This window comes from Homalodisca vitripennis, chromosome 4 (assembly GCF_021130785.1).
Source record: "Homalodisca vitripennis isolate AUS2020 chromosome 4, UT_GWSS_2.1, whole genome shotgun sequence".
Classification (NCBI taxonomy): Eukaryota; Metazoa; Arthropoda; class Insecta; order Hemiptera; family Cicadellidae; genus Homalodisca; species Homalodisca vitripennis.
In genome coordinates, this window is record NC_060210.1 from 121,741,392 (window position 1) to 121,761,604 (window position 20,213).

General features: G+C 32.2%; 1 protein-coding gene across 7 annotated transcripts in view; it reads right to left on the reverse strand.

Moving 5' to 3' along the window:
• The window catches only part of LOC124360069 (dystrophin, isoforms A/C/F/G/H-like), a 1,186,422-nt gene that overhangs the window by 433,274 nt on the left and 732,935 nt on the right, over window positions 1-20,213 (reverse strand). The window lies entirely within an intron of this gene.

A 20,213-nucleotide genomic window follows, 5' to 3' on the forward strand; every position in this document is an offset into this window, starting at 1 on the left:
GGTATCGGAATCAAGTGAAAAGAGTTGTAGTATCACGAATCATCCTAACCGACAACTCATGTAATGAGTGCTGGAGACGGTTTACATCAATCTATCAATATATAACATGTGTTTGCTGCAATCTATTCTCATGAGAATTTGATCAAATTTAGAGGCCAGTGAGTTTGGAGAAAAATACTGCTTTAGTACGCTAAAAAGATACACATATATACCAAATTTCATGTCATTATCTCACGTAGACTTTTCTGAGCGTTGATGAATTACTCAGGGATGATCTTCTTGTAAAACTGTTTGTCATTTAAAAATACTTGTAATAAGCTCAACAGATATATATATATATATATATATATATATATATATATATATATATATATATACAGGGTGATTCATGAAGTTCTCCCCCCACTTCTACAGCACATTGTACTAGTAAAAATAATGAAAAAATGTTATATAAAACATAGGTCCGAAAACGCTTCGTTAGCGAGTTACAGCTAGCGAAAGATTTCGCCTGAATTCCTGGGTAAAGAGTAAAATAAAGCCATACTGAACTTTTGGAAAGGTTAATTAAGTAAGAAATATCGTGGATTCTTATGTATTTTTACCTGATAAAGCTAATAAAATAGGTTTCAGAACTGTACCTGTAGTAGTTTTTGAGGGATTCAGGGTTAAATGCAAAAAATTGGGGCACGAAACAATGTTTTTTTAAGTTTGATGTACAATAAACTTTGTTAAATTGGTAATAAATACATAAAATCAACAAACATTAATTGTAGAGAATTTAATTCTGAGAAAATTGATATAATCAAAGTCTAAAATAAAACAGAATAAGTACCAAAAAAATCGATTTTATTCAGTATAATACATTACTAGTTTTAAGCAAAATTAATCAGGTTGGGCCAAACGTACGCAACCTTTTTATAATAGATGTCCGAAAATGAGGCCATCATTATCAATACATTTTGCAGCACGTTTTGTGTATTGCTTTAGTTGCGGTTTCTTAATTTTTCAGGACTTCCCTGTAGCTGCACAGCCGAATCCATAATACGGGCAATTAATTCATCACGAGAATTTACTTTTGTCTTGTATACAATGTCTTTCATCCATCCCCAGATGCAATAATCCAATGGAGATAGATCTGGTGATCTTGGTGGCCAAGGGTGAGGCCCCTCCACGACCAATCCAGTGTCCAGGAAATTGATGATTTAAGTAAGCAGAAACGGCACGTGAAAAGTGGGGAGGAGCTCCGTCATGCTGGAAGTACAAATTTTGTCTGAGATGTAAAGGAACATTCTCTAACAGCTGCGGCAACTCTTCTTGAAGGAAATGCAAATAGAACTCAGCATTTAGGCGTCCAGGTAATATAAAAAGGTCCAATCAGCCGATTGTGCAAAAGGCCACACCAGACATTGACGCTAAATCGGTGTTGAAAGTGAAAGTTCTGTTCCACTACCTCATGTGGATTTTCTTCTGCCCATGAGTGTTCATTGTGCAAGTTATTGACACCATCCCGAGTGAATTGTGCCTCATCCGTAAACAAAATACGCTTGTAGAGTTGATTATTAATATTCAAAAAGTTGCAAAACTCCAAGCGAAGCGGACCATCCCCTAGCTGTAGATGTTGAACCTTTTGTTCATGAAACGGATAACATTTTGTTTCGATTAAGTGACCTCCACACCGTTAACTGCGAAACTCCTATCCGCCTAGAAATACGTCGTGTACTTACACCTGGACTGCGATGAACAGCATTAATAACAATATCATCATCAAGTTGGACAGCTCGTTCATTAATTGGTTCTAGTACTTGGTAGTGATCCTGTTTCCCGAAGAGTACGAAAAGTTCCTGAAATTGTTTTGGTATCTGGAATCCTCCTATTAGGGTAACGTAGTTCATATTCTTCTACAGCAGCTCTAGCATTACCATTACAGTAACCCAAAATAAAAACGATATCAGCGTATTCCTCTGATGTAAATAAGTAAGGCATTTTTTTCGCTGAATAAACAATCGAATTATAACTCACAGAAAAATTGCATTTAATAACACGATTCACAGAAAACCCGATCTCCTGCTGTAGCTTGCAAAACACCACTAATACACAGTTCTAACGTAACAGTACAGAATACCATTGTTGATCAGCTGTTATTCGTGCGTTACCAACTTAGAAATTAATAAAACAAAAAAACTGCATTTCGATGATTTGTAAACAATAATGGGGAAAATGTTTGCTTTATTTATTTTCGAACATTTGATATATAAATTTTTATAAAAAAAAAAATACAACGTAATAAAACATGATATTTTTATTTACAAACAAATTTATTTAACAGTTAATCTTGTTTTCTCAATTTATCTCATCATTAAGGAACAAACATTTTGTTTTTGTTTTATTTTAACTAAATACCGTACGGTATTTCTTTACAGCTAGTAATGTATTATACTGAATAAAAATCGATTTTTTTGGTACTTATTTCTGTTTTATTTTAGACTTTGATTATATCAATTTTCTCAGAATTAAATTCTCTACAATTAATGTTTGTTGATTTTATGTATTTATTACCAATTTAAACAAAGTTAATTGTACATCAAACTTAAAAAAAACATTGTTTCGTGCCCCAATTTTTTGCATTTACCCTGAATCCCTCAAAACCTACTACAGGTACAGTTCTGAAACCTATTTTATTAGCTTTATCAGGTAAAAATACATAAGAATCCACGATATTTCTTACTTAATTAACCTTTCCAAAAGTTCAGTATGGCTTTATTTTACTCTTTACCCAGGAATTCAGGCGAAATCTTTCGCTAGCTGTAACTCGCTAACGAAGCGTTTTCGGACCTATGTTTATATAACATTTTTTCATTATTTTTACTAGTACAATGTGCTGTAGAAGTGGGGGGAGAACTTCATGAATCACCCTGTATATATACTTTATATATATATTTCTTGTGTCCGTGTGTATGGGGCTGAACTCCTCCTAAACGGGTGGACCGATTTTAATGAAACTTTTTGTGTGTGTTGAAGGGGATTCGAGAATGGTTTAGATTCACAATTTGGCCCACTGGAAAATGTTTTATTAATTAATATTTTTAATTTCTAAGTAGTTGTTGATTTTAGAATGTTTTACCTTCGATCCGGCAGACTGCGCTGCGACACGTAATACAAAATGAACTGATACTTAACAGCTGTTAATACTTTCAGCTGAAGTTCACCAAAGAGGCAGAAAAATGTGCTTACATTTAAATTGTAGAAAATATTACGTTATTATAAAGTGCTTGATCAGTAGTGTAATGCAGATTGCAAATATGAAGTTTCACCAATTGTTCTATGTAAACATTATAATATTACAACACAGTCATATGTTTAATTAATTATAGTCTTGAAAGCATAGAGTAAGCATAAACATATAAAAATAACACAACTTCTTATTTCAATATATTCTGTACTCACTTTGGAGGATAGAGGTTATCCAGATATTAAATTGGAAGTTTTAGTAAAATATGCTTTTAACTGAAATTCGTAGTAAATATTAAGTGTGCAGCGATTGATCAGTTAATAATTTAGTTCGAGCTGCTATCAAATTTGTGTGTTGTTTTGTAACATCGTGTAATTATTGTGTGAGTGCTAATTGCAATAATTCATTAATAGAGATTGAAGATGTTTAAAGAGAATAAAAACTATAGTTATTTATTGAAGTTATTGAACTCATTTTGTAAATTTATTGACGTGAGGGTTAGGGTACGATAAGCGGACCCGGTTTTTTATATCGAACAATATAATCATCGATACCTAATATTCGCATCTCAAATCCTAGACTACCAATCGATATAAAAGTATCTATAGTCCTCAATATCAATCATATGTTTTAAATTAAAATATGAATTTAATATTTACAGTGATCAAACACATTAGTATAACCAAGATTAGGAAAACTGAAGACGACCATATTTGTTCCTCTCACAGTTTACAGTTTCTTTCCCGCAAATTTCACAAAATGGGTTTTCGGTACGAGTCCAAAATGTTGGAAAAAACGAAAAACACGTCCTATCATCTTTCAAAACAATGTCGTGTAGTTTTCTAAAATTTACTGCCATTTTTAATAATCAAATGTTACTTAAGTAAAATTGAAATATTACCTTACGTGTATTAATTGAAAGTGTTTACAGCTGTTGATATAGATTATTTAAGTTAATTGTTCAAAATATTTAATTAGTATCGATTTATTATATCGATGGTTATGATTGATTAATATCGTTTACCAATTTCGATATAAAAAACCGGGTCCGCTTATCGTACCCTACCCGAAGTGAGTACAGTATATTGGTCGCATAACCTCAAATAACTTAAGTAGCATACAAATCAAAGGTTGTGTTTCTATGTGTGAATAACTATTGTTAACAGTTTAGATAATCAAGTTTAAACTGATTGGATTTAAAATAATTTGTTGTAATTTATATTTTTAATCTGCAGTCAAAATTGGTCACATAAGTTCAAATTAAGTAGCATACAAATCGCATGTGTGAATAACTATTGTTAATAGTGTAGGAATTGGTTTTAAATTAAATTCTGTTCGCCAGTTCCGATACTATACTGTAATTTTAAATAACTATAATGAAATTCGGTAGTTTAGATAGGCTAATGAGAAATATCAATAATTTGATTGTGATGGTGGCCGCTTATTATACATCAGCCTTTAAATAACTATAATATAATTTGGATCGTCATTTTAGTAGTTTAGATAGGCTATTCAGGAATATCAATAATTCGATTGTGATGGAGGCCACTTATTATACTTCAGCACTATAGGGAATAGGTACTTATTTAGTATCTTGAATCTCAACTTGAATCAACTATTTTGAGCGGTAAATTTCAAGGTGAAGTTGTACTTCTACCACGGATCCCAATAATTCCTTCAGATTCGCTTATACCATTCAAACGTTGGCAATTTCCAATCCGCTTGGCATTTGCTATGACTATTAATAAGTCACAAGGTCAAACAATGACAGTTTGTGGCTTAGATTTAGAAAATCTATGCTTTTTACACGGCCAGTTATATGTTGCGTGTTCCAAGGTCGGAAAACCATCTAATTTGTTTGTGTATACTCCTGAAGGATTAACAAAAAATATTGTACATTCAATGGCATTACGATAAATTAAGTTGTAAATTTAAAAAAAATATACCTGTTATAAAATAGTTTGTTTCAACTTTTTTACCTTCAGTTTAAATAAGTTTGAGTTTTCATTTAAAACGTCCTCTACATTTCACTTCACTCATGTTATACTCACACACTATCGGTTGGTCGAAGTGTGATTAAATGTACATGTAATGAAGTTAGATATTGTAATAACTTTTTAATAGACATTTTTATCAAAACAGCCCAGATTGTTACAGATTAATCAAAGTTTACAATTATTTTCGAATTAAAGACGTGTGTACAGGACAACGTCTGTCGGGTCTGCTAGTATATATATATAAACCTGAAGGCGGTTTTCACCGAAATATAGTGCCAATGTTTTAAAAACACTTTGTTTTAATTGTGAAGTAATTTACTACAAATAATATATATATATATATATATACAGGGGTGTCCAAAAAGTCCCGGGTCGGTTAAATATTTAAAAAAAATATTTAAAATAGAGCTACAAAACCTTACACAAAGTTACTGGACATAAAAATCTATTTTATCACACATTCAGTGATCCGCTACTTCTTCAGGGGGGCGGCCCGCCAGGAGTCAGAAGAAAATCTTAAATGTAAGCATAAGTTGATATGCATATCAAATAAAAGGTCTTTATTAGTAGAGTACAGAGCCGCAAACCCGACCTCAAACTGATAACCGAGTCAAAAATGGCAGCCGTTCAGTTACTTAGTATAAAATTATAACAGTGTATATATAACTGATTTATTAAATATCTGAGAAAAGAAAATCTGTAGTGTAATTCTTAGACTGAAAAAGTACAAATTCCAATTACTAATAGCAAGTGGTCCTATGCCTGCATCTATTTAGCTTTAAACATTTTGACTACGTATCCATATTTTATCCATAACTATATTAAAATCCACAATATCTACAACAATGAATATTAATAGCATTACTAAATAAATTTATATAAAACGATTCAATAAAATTAGTAAAAAAAGTCTTAGATTCTCTGGCGAGAAAACAATGCTAAAGCTGATTGTTTAAAAACAAGAAACTGCATGAAGTACTTTTACAATAAGATTCCAGGACAAGTTTAGATGTCTGAGTTTACAGAGTTTTGCCATTTTAAGTTTGAAAAAGTTACGAGTTGTACAGACACGATTCGTTATCTCCTAAACAGATCTTTGATGTCAACCTGAGAGTAATGAAATTCAAAATGAATTATTTGTTGAATTGGACTTGCCCGTAGTATTATTATATTGCCGTGTCATAATTACAAATTATTAGAGTTTATAAATAATAATTAATTTCTTTAGCTATACACTTACCGTCTCCTCACCCACATAATTTCAGTACAGAGTAAGTACCCGCCTATGCGGGAACATAAATGAGGTATAAGATAAAAAAAGTCCTCCCAATTTTAAGTAGGACTAGCTTTCTTCAAAACTTTTTATAATTTTTTCAGTATAGTTAGTATTGAATATACAAATTCTGATGGGACGAGGACAGATTTCGAAGTGACAAGCCGTCATTCTAACAAATTTTATGTGGTAACTTTCATAGGCTAGAGTTTAGCAATAAGCAATCATTATTAAAATAATATATGTAAATTTCAGATTTAAAAATTCGTTACACATTATGAAATGAACAATCTAAATGGTAGGAGGCGCATTTAAAGGAAAGAGTTATAAAGTGAACTTTAATCGAACTAATAATGACGAAACTTGACATTCCAATGTGACCGCCAACCGCTTTCACAAGGAACATCTCTCCTTGTCCACAACAGTTATCGATAACTACATTTAATTTAGCTTAAAGTGTATTTTTCTGAACAACAACGTGAGTTCAATATATTTCATGATCTAACCGACAAGACAAACAGAATCATCAAGCGGTCAACCATCCAAGAGCAGCCACGCTCGACGTTTCTTGACTCTACTTGTTACCTTGCAGTAACTGCCGTGCACTCTAGACTATTCACTGCCTAGAACGTAACCTTGCTTCTTTACACTTACCAAGCGTGTGCCTACTGAAACTTTATCACGATCGTATAATGACTAATGGCGGACGCTGTTATTCTCCAATGTTGTGTATTCGCAGCAAGGTTCAGTTTCGGGTCTACAAAGAAATCGAGGAACGGCTAAGAAAGCGTGAGGGTCTTTTGCGTTATACGACCTCATTTCTTTACACGTTTTCAAAGTTTAAAGAAGGTTGGGTTAGGTTAGGTATAACAAGACATTGCGACTGCATAGGTAGACCGGGACCTGCGCCAATACCAGATAAAACCGGATTTTGCGATAAGATAAGGAACAATGATTACTGGTCGCCGCTCACTGATACCTGCTTACCTACTTTCATGTATTGATGTAATACAGGTCTAAAAATGTGTTCATAGCATTAATGCACCTGAGAAACACTTTTATTAAACGTAGGAAACGTTTAAAGAAATGAGGTCGTACAACGCAAAAGACACGAACGTGAATTCCAAAATGAAAGGAGTCGAGTGAGAAACCAATTTGCAAGGTTATCCCGAATCAATCAGCTACTCGTCTCTGGACCATGGTGGCCACCCTATTATCAACACTAAATATCCCAACCGTAAACACTTTTCTGACGCATTTTAAAATAGGATTTTAACTTGGTTAATCTTCTCAAAGATCATACAGTACACGGTAAAAGAATTTAATATTGAACACAAAAGAAACAGGGCTTGCCTCGAGTTGATATGGGACTTGTCACATACATAAATGAGAAAACGGTGTTCTGGAGAAGAATAAATGTTGTTTCTCGAGCGAGACATCCCATCAAGGTCTAATGGAGACATTCTGATAGGATTGCGCCGGTTTACTGCCCTGCTACATCACTTCTGTTTCAGCCTCGGCAATTTTACTTAAGGATTTTACTTGCTACAGCTGTCACATTCCAATCTTTATCATGGAACCAGGTGGCGGTAGAAACACTTCAGTATAAACGTATCGTTTCTGTTGGCACTTGTTAAGATTTATAGTAGTGGAATGTGCTGTAAAAGTGTGCTATAAAATGAAACCTTTAATTAGAGCACTACTCTTAAAATAGATTACACCAATAGAAATAATATTGAGTTTAGTGCGATTTAGAAACTCTGTGCATATTTTGGACAACGATTTCTTATAATTTACCTACTACATGATTAAAAAAAAAAATATTTATGAAATCCTTAAAGGTACATGCACCGTTTCAATTATTCTTATCATCCCCAATTTTCATTCCGTAATAAGGCCCAACATGCGACATGGCTTTCTTAAAATAGTGTCGTTATTTGTTTATATTGCATATACGATACCAATAGCGCAGAGCAGTGGGATAGCGGTTATCCCAAGATAACCGATTGAAGCAACTTCAAGCGTGGCTGCTGCTTATTGGGTGACCGCTTAGCGATCCTGTCCTTGCAAGCAGTCCACCTGTTCGGCCATTGACGGTGGTTCTGAAGTCACTTCTAAGCCATTGGCTTCTAGGTAAAGTATTTGAGAGGGTATCTTAGCTCTTACCTCGCCTGATAAAATACGATACTTTTACTTTACTTTGGTTACGATGACTCACGATAGGAAGGTCCTAAAGACTTGAAACTTGCTCTAAGGAAGAATTGTATTGATTTTGGCGCCAAGAGGCCAAAGAGCAGCGAAATTTCCCTCACATTTAGTTACAGTCAATTCAGTAAACGTTTATTACGTTTTGTTGGGCTCTTCAAAACTCAGTAATACTGGTTTATCGATATTAATTATGTACACTTGTGTCATCAAATGAAAACGTCAAACAGTTTCAAATAGAAATAAAAAAAAAAATCAATATTATAAAATAATTAGAGTACAAACGGAAGCTATGTAGACAGTCCTGATACAATGTACCTTCTGTAAAGTAGTATATACGTTGATGTGTAAAGTGAATTCAAATTGTTACACAAAAGTGATGAGAGGTTCTCATCCGGACCCTTCCCCAGGGTTTGTAATTCCCAAGACCCCAATCAAAGATGGATTAGGCATAGCCGGGAGTAAACGTGAATTTAAAGGTTCTCTAGGAATACATTACACTATTGTTATATTTACTGATGAACTCAACAACACGTGATCCTGAACAACGATTTGAAAACATGTTAATGCGTTTTAAATTGCTAATGCTTGTTGAACCGTGTTACTGCAGTATGTGGGTCAAATAGCTAATTAAGTGTCTGCATTATAGAACGATTTTTACCGTTAATACTCTCTATACTGAGGTGAGTTTAGTTTAGTTGTTAAAAAGGATAATTAATACTTACTACAAGTTATGAACTACTATTACATTTTTTTAATAAAAAAATTAAGAATAAACTTGCTAGATATCACACAGTCATATTCATATACTTCATAACTAACGGACAAGAGTTTTGCCTGTGATTTTGTTCGGCCTACTAAGATAATAGCAACAAAAACTATACGATACAAAGCTAACACTTAAAATATTATATACGGTTTTGTTTAACAATTTTATTTCAAGTATCATCATGAAATTGATTAGATTATATTTTTAACACAAATGTCTAGTACGTAGTATCAATAAAAGTTTATCTAAACAATAGAGTCTGAGCTATATTTAGATCCTCTCAAATGCTTTAAGTATAATCATGCCCCGCAAAACGCTAAAATAATACTTTTTACGTGTTTTCAGTAACAAAATATACCTGAAATTTATAACTTGAATAAAGAGTATACCGTACTAGAAATATACAAAAAAACCACGAACAAATCAAATAAGAACACAATAATCAATGGAACGCAATAGATTCTCCAATTTAAGTACAACAAGGTGTCAAAAACAACTGAGACAGAAATGAAATAGACCCACAGAGCAAACGCCATTAACACAGTCACAGTTAAATGAGGTGACCTTTTTTTAGTAAAAGTATGAATTTGAATGTATAGATGAAAATTAAAGAATAATTTAATTTCCATTGAATTACTTAGTCAGGTGGCTTGGTGAAAAAACTGATACATGCTAAGAGATTACATTCATCTTGCAGTACGCTGGTGCCACGGTCCCCGCTTTAATGGAAATTCAGAGGAATACTGTATTTAGAAAGACGGACTCCTGTTCATATCACAAACGTGTCCAACACTTTCAAAATCTCAAGCTCAACACGAAATTTTGCAAAATTGAACATTTGGATTACGGGCTTCCCATCACCTTGCCGTACATAGTACGTAAGAGGAAGTGACTACTAAATTGGGATATATAAACAGAAATGTTATGAATAACTGCCCTAGCAGAAAGATACTCACTTAATTAGTATAACAATGATTCTGTAGTAAATGATCCAACTCAAATGGCGTTAACAGTCACATCTGACAGTCTGTTTAGCATCAGAGGCATTTTATAACCTTTGAACTTTTTACAACTGGTTGACCACAACTATCTTAAAAACTCAAATTGTCTAACGCTGACACACAATGCAAAATATTTTGCAAATAAATTTAGTATTTTTCACAGGTTCATGTTGTACGATTGATTCATATGTATGGAGTTATAAATCGTATTGTATGACTTTTGCTATATAATGTAAATTAATAATAGTAATAAAAGGTTTATGTTTACATTTATTAAAATTTAAATAGACAATCAAGAGAGTAACAGTAGAGGTGTAGGATATTTTAGGAACGCGGTATCAGTATGACATTCTAGGATCGAATATTTTACATAACTGAAATATACAAACTTTAATTTTTAAGGTAATAGATACTTTGGCAAAATAATATAACCAATCCTCAGTATACATTTAGCTCTATCAGTATAAATACAGGACGTGAAATGGTATTGAAACCACAAAACATGTTGACCAAAGGATCAAGTAAACGGATTACTGTAAACAACTTTACAACGACGAACTTGGAGAGACTGAAGTTATGGAACATTGAAGAAGTGTTTTTAGAAACTAAAAAGCTAATAAAAATAGTTTAATGAGACTAAATCCATTGAATCTAACATGTAGCGGGCTGCTACTGTGGATGGTGAGATCGAGTAACATGCTAATGGACTCAAATGTGTACGACCCAAAACACAAACCCAAACTCAATAGGGTAAATACGCAGAGCAAACAGCCTCAGTGCCTCGTGGTGGTAAATGATATCATGGAAGATGAGAACCAAATTAATTGTGGAAGACGTACGAATATTTGGAGAATATAGAGTCTGCGGATACTGTTGCCACTTTCAAAAGCAGGTAAAATTTGAGAATTTGAGTTCGGATGCCGAAATGACTAAAAATCCTTTTGCCCTGATATCTTAGGAACAACTACATCTGAACAACCAATTTCTCATTGATGTAGATACCCGAGGAACAAAACGCCTGGGAGTCCATCGGTGGGAAATTCTGAAAATAAAAAGGTTGAAATACTAAATACACATGATTTGATAGTGCTATGAGTGTGTCCTTAAAGGTTATCCTGCTCAGATCAGAGAATCCCGTGAAGGAACATTTAACTTGAACTTGCCTTTGTAGAAAGCAAGTTTTGTCTTTGAATCAATTTGCTCTCAATATATCCAGCGGACAGACAAACAGACATTTTACCACTTCCTGGTAGAGTGATAGGCCTCACTGACACTCAGCCGATTAAATTAACAAAAATCGTTTACAAAAAAGTCGCAAGAGTTATGCAACGTGCACTAATTTCGTATTCAGGTTTATTAATCGGTCCATATATGAAAAATGACCAAATACAAAATTTTAAGCTACATCAGCACTCTTTCTCATTTAGAACGATTAATAAGGCAAGATGAGACAGCTATAATCTGAAATTAATTGCACAGCAGACTCTACGTCACTGCAGTTGTAGAAACAAACGCAGCCCCAAGACTGATGATCAACCTTTAGAATTCCCGGTTCCATTATTTTATACTTACCCCCCCCCCCCCACCACATTACCCACCCATCACTATACCCCTCCCCGAAGTCTGAGCCGTATAAGAGGATTACATCGACAGATTTGCTACAGAAATGTTTATCAAACTGAACCACCAACAAAACAATAGCCAGTGCGCTTCCTTTTAAATAAATCATAATAATAGCTCTGTGATAAAACATATTCAAAACGCACCTTATGCTTGTGCTTTTTTTCACTTATTAGATTTATTCACATAATCTATAGTCGGTATAAGCATAATAAGCATATTTAAATCAAAACTGCAGCACAATTAATCAATTTGTGTATACTGTCTATTGGTTCGAGTTTAAGTTATGTACTTTCAGAAATACTATTAGGTATCTGCCGTCACTATCATTCACAACTATCATCACTATCATCACTGGTCAAAACTAGTAGCAGCATTCTTAGATAAATTTTACTTCATACCTATGATATCTTATAGCTGAAATTATATAATCGTATACTTAAAAAATTATTAAAAAAAGGAATCATGTGAGATGAATTATTATAAATACGCTTTTAAATCAGGTTATTGTTTCTGATAACTATTAATATTGATTTCAATATTCTGAGCATATTGTGATGTTTATGCCTAGTAACAAAATAATGACTGATAATTTGAAAGGATAAAATGATTTTGGACATTTGCCATCGTTAAAAATTACTAGAATAGAACAATACGTTTAAGATTGAATTTATCCTCTTTCTATTTCTAAGTCTTCTTTGAGGCCGCACACGCGGCCACGATCAACCTGTGTAATGGTTGCGTATGCAAAACTGAAAATCGCTTATAGAAACATTTATTTCACGACTGAACTGTTTTATATAAAGTAAATATTCCAGTTTTGAAACATCCTCAACGGTACGCATACAAAGCAGTCAGTAATAATAATAAGTATTTTGGGGTTTCTTAGTTTCCTTACATATTTAAAGGAGGGTTTAAAACATTAAACCATTTTAGAAGAAGGTGATCAATTTTTAAAATTTTAACCAAGGAAATCACTGGTATCAAGTAATAACACTGGAACAATACAACTGTAATGTAGGGTGGCTTGTACTTTTAGATCGTTACGTTGGTCTTAATTAAAGCCGCAAACCTGGAGAACCAATCCCCTATAGCTATTCTTAGCGTAACACGACCTAGGGATCAACAGGAGCTGCAGCGGTTGCCGGGCGGGGGGAGGGGAGGATGAGCGGTATTGGAAGGGGGTTGTCTTAAAGGGATGAAACACTAGCAGCAAGAACATCTGAAGCTGATCCCATTACGTTTGCAAAGGCTTCATTTAGTTAATGCTCACCCACCTTACTTAACAGTCCGATATAATCCTGAACCCTGCAGAGAGCGTTGCTACAAAAACTAAAAAAGAGCAAAAAACTTTCCATTACCTAGAGAGAAGTGGAGATATCAGAATGTTGTTTTCGCTTATAAGGGGATCAAATTAAACCTCGCTAATGCATTGTAAATCAGCTTATCTAGATAGAAGATCCCTCTCTGCATACTAATTTTTTATTAATATTTGAAAGGCAACATTAAGAATTAGCTTAATTTTCTAATTATATAATCCTTACTCTTTCTTAACTTCAACCCTCTCGTAGGCTGTGAAAGGGCAAGGAAATTTGTTACACATAATTTCCTACAATAACTTTTTTCGTTACGCTGAGATAAGAATTTTGAAAATTACAAGTACTTGATATACATCGGGCGGATTTTGCTCTCGAACGAACTAGGGCACGGTTTTAGGAGTACAAAATGTAATTTTGACATCCTAAAAAATACGATTTACAGAAAATTTGCGCGGATTAATTTTAGAGTAAACGCGATTTTATATACTCCTACCACTTTTTGTGTCTAAAAAGTTCCTTTTATTTGCAAGCTAAACCACAAAAATCGACGTACGGAATACACTAAGGTTAACAATTATAAAAACTTTTAAAACATCCAAGCTTTAAAATAAACTCTTAAATAAGTTACTTTTAAGTTTTATACTATTTAAAACGAAGATTTAATTCTATTTGTATGAAATAAATTATTTACTAATTATACTTCCAATGTCAGATTTCAATGGTGATTAGATTTTAGTTATCATTAAACTTTAAATAACTAACATTTTATTGCGCGGTAAATGTTAATGTAAAGCATACCCATAGAATTTACGTTTAAGAATATTAAAATTACTTAATTAAAGAATTGATATATATATATATATATATATATATATATATATATATTTAAATCCTAATAGTTTTTTTAATTATATGTGCATATTCTTGACAACAATTTTCTTTGAAAGAATGGAACACACAGTGATAGAGAGTCAACTCAAAGTATTTACATTGATGTAAAATATAACTTCGGTAACAAAGTATTAGAGTTGTTTATTTCAATAAAAGACATTTCAGTTTACAGCATCTTCATCGTTACATTATTAAACATCAAAATATTTTTATTCACAAGCGTAGCTTTATCAGAAAGGAAGAAGTATTACAAGTATTAAAAACGAATATATGGCACATATGAGTATCTGCAATAAATTGCAAATGACGATGTGTCTTCTGCAGGCAGTTTGTCAATATGGAGCCACACTTTGATTAAAGTCTATGTGTTGTATGTCACTCTGTCATTTAAACAGTCAGTGTGTTATTATTCTGCCAATAATTGACACATTGTGACGTTTCAGTGATTTAAACGATACCATGATATAAAAGAAGTTTATACAAACTTTTGTTACAGCTTACGAAACTATACAATCCAAATTATTGATGGAAATTCAATAACGTCCTATTTCACCTACCACATAATTATGAGCCGGCTGTGCCAGCGGCCATCTTGTTTTTAGCCTCATAAGAACAATGTTACACCTCATGAATTTTAACGAGATTACTTTCGGTCGTAGAATTATGGAAGATATCATTTGACATAATTTGCGTATAATTAATACTTACCTAAACGATTTTCATTCTATGGGTTATTAAGAAAAATCTTAAAAATTTTTGTATGTTATCCTTAGTACTTAATAGTTAATAATATTTTAATACATTAAAATTAAAGAAAAACACGTTTGGATGCTAATTAATCATATCTTTAAAAAGAGGCAACTTCCATCATTTTACGACCAAATACCAGGCAGTAAAACGTTTAATATTGCTCTTAAGGGATGGAATTTAAAGACGTTTCAAAGCAGCCCACACTTAATTAGGGACCGCACCTGCACGCTTTGGGTTCCGAAATTTCTTCGAAATCAGATATTTTATATCCTTAGTCAAGATCAAGAGCTTCGTTATCTGAAGTACAGTCGGAGTGGTAATGGGGAGCTGGTATGAATATTTACCACAATTTGTATCAACCTGATAACTAAACAATATATTTATCCATATATTATGGTATTAAACAATATATTTAAGCCATATATTATGGCATTATTTGAAAGATAAGGTAAGTAAGGTAAAAGGAATCCATTAGTATTGAAATTATTGGGTTATTGACACAGCTTAAAAATAACATTACAGAAACAAGGGATTAATTAAACCGCTAATCACATAGAATATAAAAATTTTCAAACCAAAAATGTTCAACCTAAAAATTAATATCCTCTGGAAGCTGTAAAAGTATTAAAGTAGTCATTTGACAAATGTATCTCTTTATCACTTTATAAAGTACAAATGAGGGTAAGGTGTTGAAATATTAATATATACTTATTAATTTTCATTGCAGATATCAACCATTGTTATTTTACCGAGTTTAACTATCAATTATTGCCCAACGAATTTATGCTTATAAACAAAGGAATTCTAAATATGAAATAACCCATATAAAAGTTGATCGACAACCATGGTATGCGTCATGGAAAAGGATTTCTTGGAAATTCTACATTTAATTCTATTAGCAAACTCATATGAGTATTTAACAACAAATGGTAGACTTAATTTTTAATATTACGTAAAAGGATTTCAAATTATATCAGTTTGGTATTACTTTATGTGCTTTAATGGTACTACTGAGAAGTATACTTTAATTTTCATTAAATTTAATAATGCTTATCAAATACTCCTTGGTTATGAACATGCTGTAATAGAACTCTAATTAATGAAGTTCGCCCTTCTTGTAAAGCTTGATTTTCAGCTTTCTTACTTCGATTGCAGCTAAGCTTTAAATGAATAGCTTTTACACATCGCATTACACAACGGTCAGGCCATGTCAATATTATTTTTTCGGTTCAATTATCAAAAGGTAGGCAATTTTGTCTCGAAATTGTTAATTATTTATTTTTCTTGACCAACAGTATGTCGTTTAACACACTCAACTAGTTTGCCAAATTAGATATGATTGTGTCTGAATTTTGCACCTGTGATGATATACTAGCTGTTGCATACAATAATCTTTTAAAGTTTTTATCTCTATTGTACCTCTGAGTACAACAAGGATATTTACAGACTTAATGGTAAAAGTAAATTCCTTTAGTAGTGGATTTCATACATTTTTTAGTCTTTCATGCTTTTAAATTTTCCAAAATATCAGGAATTAAAACTATTCTATACATCTTAAATGCGATTCGTTATATTCCTCCTTTAAACTAGTTCATATTATTCTTACTATCTGGCAGTAGTAAATCCTATCAAGCGAGGGTCTGGAAAAACATTTCTATACACGATATCTCAAATAAGAAGAAACATATATACTTGAAAGTTTGCATGAAGTTTCGTTTATATATACGAAACATCTCATGGATGTTGGCGAGTGATCCATGTGATTTGGCTGAGCGTTAGGGAGCATTTTTACATTTGTCTTTTGAGTAACCATGTGATGGCAACAAGAAAACCAAAGAATAAATAAACTTGTAAAAAACTCAGTAAAACCATATTACATTTTAACATGTGACATAGTTACATGTATAGCCTAATGTAACGAGCTATAGACTTTTGAATAGAACCTCAGCCAAGCCAGTTATACTCGTGGTATGGCATATTCGTACCTCGTATTTCTTATATATCACACAACTTTAGCAATAAAATAATTTAGCATTCAATTTGTTAGTAAATCAGTCCTTGAATTCTTTCTTGAGGCATGTGGCATTCAATAAATCTGAGCTCCAACAAAACTAATGCGGTTACTGAAAGCTTTCAAGCAGGCAAATGGTAAAAGAAAGACATCTATATTAAAATACATTTGTTTATTTTAACATACTACATATTTTAAAATTCAGTCATGTTAAAATGAATTCTTTCCACTTTCCTCGAAACTTTTGCTTTCTAAAAGTAATTATCTTTGAAATCTATCGTCATAGTAATTACGATACCTTTATTCCCGTAAGTTTATCTTGTTCGCAATACAATCAAATTATAAAATTCTGCATATACCAGTTTTGTATAGATTGAATATTTGTTTTATATTTTACATCTGTATAATTTTCTATTTTACATATATTTTAATAATACACTTATGCTGTGTTTTAGATAAGTAATATCAAAATGTTACTGTTATAAAATGCCTGTAAAATCAAATATACCATTCCTAGTTATTTCTTCAATAAAGTGTTTACTGTTTTTGTATTAACCTTGGACTTTTTGTTAGTGTAAATTATATTGTAATTTCGAATAAATCTAAATGGATGTCATCACTCAAAACAAAGTTTCATCAACGAACCACGCAAGTACTTGCATTCAATTTGCAAATTATCTTTCAAAAGTCTATGGCGCATAACTATTTAATTTAATTTGGTTAATTAATTATTATAATGGCCTAAAATTACAGTATTAGAAAACTCTCAGAAATAAAGCAATTAATAGCAATACATAGTTGAAAATTTTATAAAAAATAAGGTTAAGCTAAATTTACCATGTAATAAAACGCAAGACGCAGCAGCAATGACCTGATTGCAAACACATCTTGTATTCTGATGTCTGCCATTGGTTGCAGTGGGGACCGCAAAGGTAGACTGTCCGAGCACAGGACCCGGTAAATAAGCTTATTGTGGAACAATGGTGGAGACCGAGCTAAGCTTAAGACGACGGTATTTTGCTTTTGTATGACTAACACAATGTAACTCATTTGGGTGTACGCTAATTCGGTGACTGCTTTACTCTTCATATTTTACACGACATTTTGTCACCACATAATTTCATAGGAATGCAATTTTACACTAAAGTAAGTAAGCAACGTGCAATAAGACAAAACAATGTGTGTTTGCAAATACTAGAATATTAAAACACATTCCAAAACAATAAAATTGAAATGTATAAGATATGTACAAAAATTATAGTAAAAGCTTTACTATACATTATCGATATAAGAAGACAATTTAAAAATAAATGTAGTGTTTTTGTTGTTGAAATAATATATAACTTAATAGGCTACATTAATTTAAACTCAATAAAACTTTATTACTGACTCTATATTTTTCTCGTTCAAAATTTATTGTAAAATTAGTATTAAAATTATTGCTATTGAGGAAAAGGAATTATGTTGCGGGGATGATAGTATTAAATGCAGTTAATAAATTCAAAATACTTAAATAAACCTCTTTGCAAGAACAAGGATCAGATGGTAAATTAGTTTTAATGAGTTTTATATAACTTCATTTACATTTCCATAAAAATATAAACCGTGAGGAAAAGGAACGAGTACATTTTTATTTAGCTCACAGAAATGTGACTTATTTATGCATACAAATACATATTTTGAGGTGCACACCACGGAAATTGCTGATAAAATAATAATTAACACACTTTAAGTTAAATGGTATCAAAACAATAACTAGATATAATAATAAATTACACAAATACCAAGTTATTTTGGACATCCTTGTTGCACACTCAATTGCAGCTACCAAAAAAATATACGAGTAAAAATGAACGTTTTTTGTATTTTTATTAATACCAACGTAAAAAAAACTAATTTTTATCACCTCTCCTACTTGTGTTCCTAAAATTGTTTTGGCTTTGAAGGGAAATAAATGAATTCTTGGATTTTTGTACCTTCATACATTATTTTAGTTCGATTATCATAACAGGTTCACAATTCTTTTCTTTATTATTTTGGACTCCCATTGCGTTTTGGGTATCGTAAAATGAAACATTTTCAATTTAAAAACCGCAGAAATAGCGTGAACATATTTTATCTTCACACGATACTAACAACGATAGTTATATTTTTTAAATCATAGCACCTATCTTTGGCTAAATTCTCGTACGGGTTCATCCTCGTAAGTGTTCGTCCTACGTCACAACTAAGGTTTCATCATCTAATGACGTATTGCCCCAGACGTAAAGCACCCCTAGTCCAGTAGTACTGTACAAGCTAAGTAGAAAGTTTGTACCGCAGTGGATGACAAAGTAGCGTTATAAGCGAACGAACGGTGTAGCAAGTATCTGAAATGGTGCACTCTAGGATTACGTTGTATTAATTAACTCCGATAATGGTCGCCGGAATCTGGGCTCTTAACAACCTGCATATTGCCAACCTGCCGACTGATTGCTGTTCGACCATTAGATGATTAACTAAACTATGTTACCTTTACATGTAGGAGATAAAATGAAATAGCAGTTGCTGGATTTACTGGTAAGACAGATAACGCTCATTGGAAAAATATTGCATGGTTGGTTATAGTACTATTTGAATTAACTTGACTTAAAATACTGAGTGTACATAGCGCAACGCATTAACATTAACTTTTAATGTTTGTTCTCAATTTTTGGCCCAATTACTATAACTTGTGAGTAAAAAATGACAAAAAATATACAAACTGTTTAAGAGTACTTCTTAATTTAAAAAAGGCTATTTAAAAACTCAATATTAAAGATTTAAAGTTTTAATAAAAATGTCGGTTTGCTGTCTTTAATGTAATTTGTACTGATGGAGAAATATTTTGAAGGATTATAATTATTTGGTATGGACTTTACTTATAAGTATTATTGCATTTTTATTTAAAAACGGTACAGGACAACACTAAAAAAATGAATTTTCAACCTCCTTCACCACTACTTCAGATAAATAAAAGAGATTAAAACCCAAACGGTGATTTAATAATCATTTCACACAAGCTTCAAAAGTAATAAAGAAACCATTTTCATAAGTGTTTCAACAAATTACTGGGAAGTAATTCTCAAACTGAGATATAACATTATTACATTGTATCTTTTATGGGGTT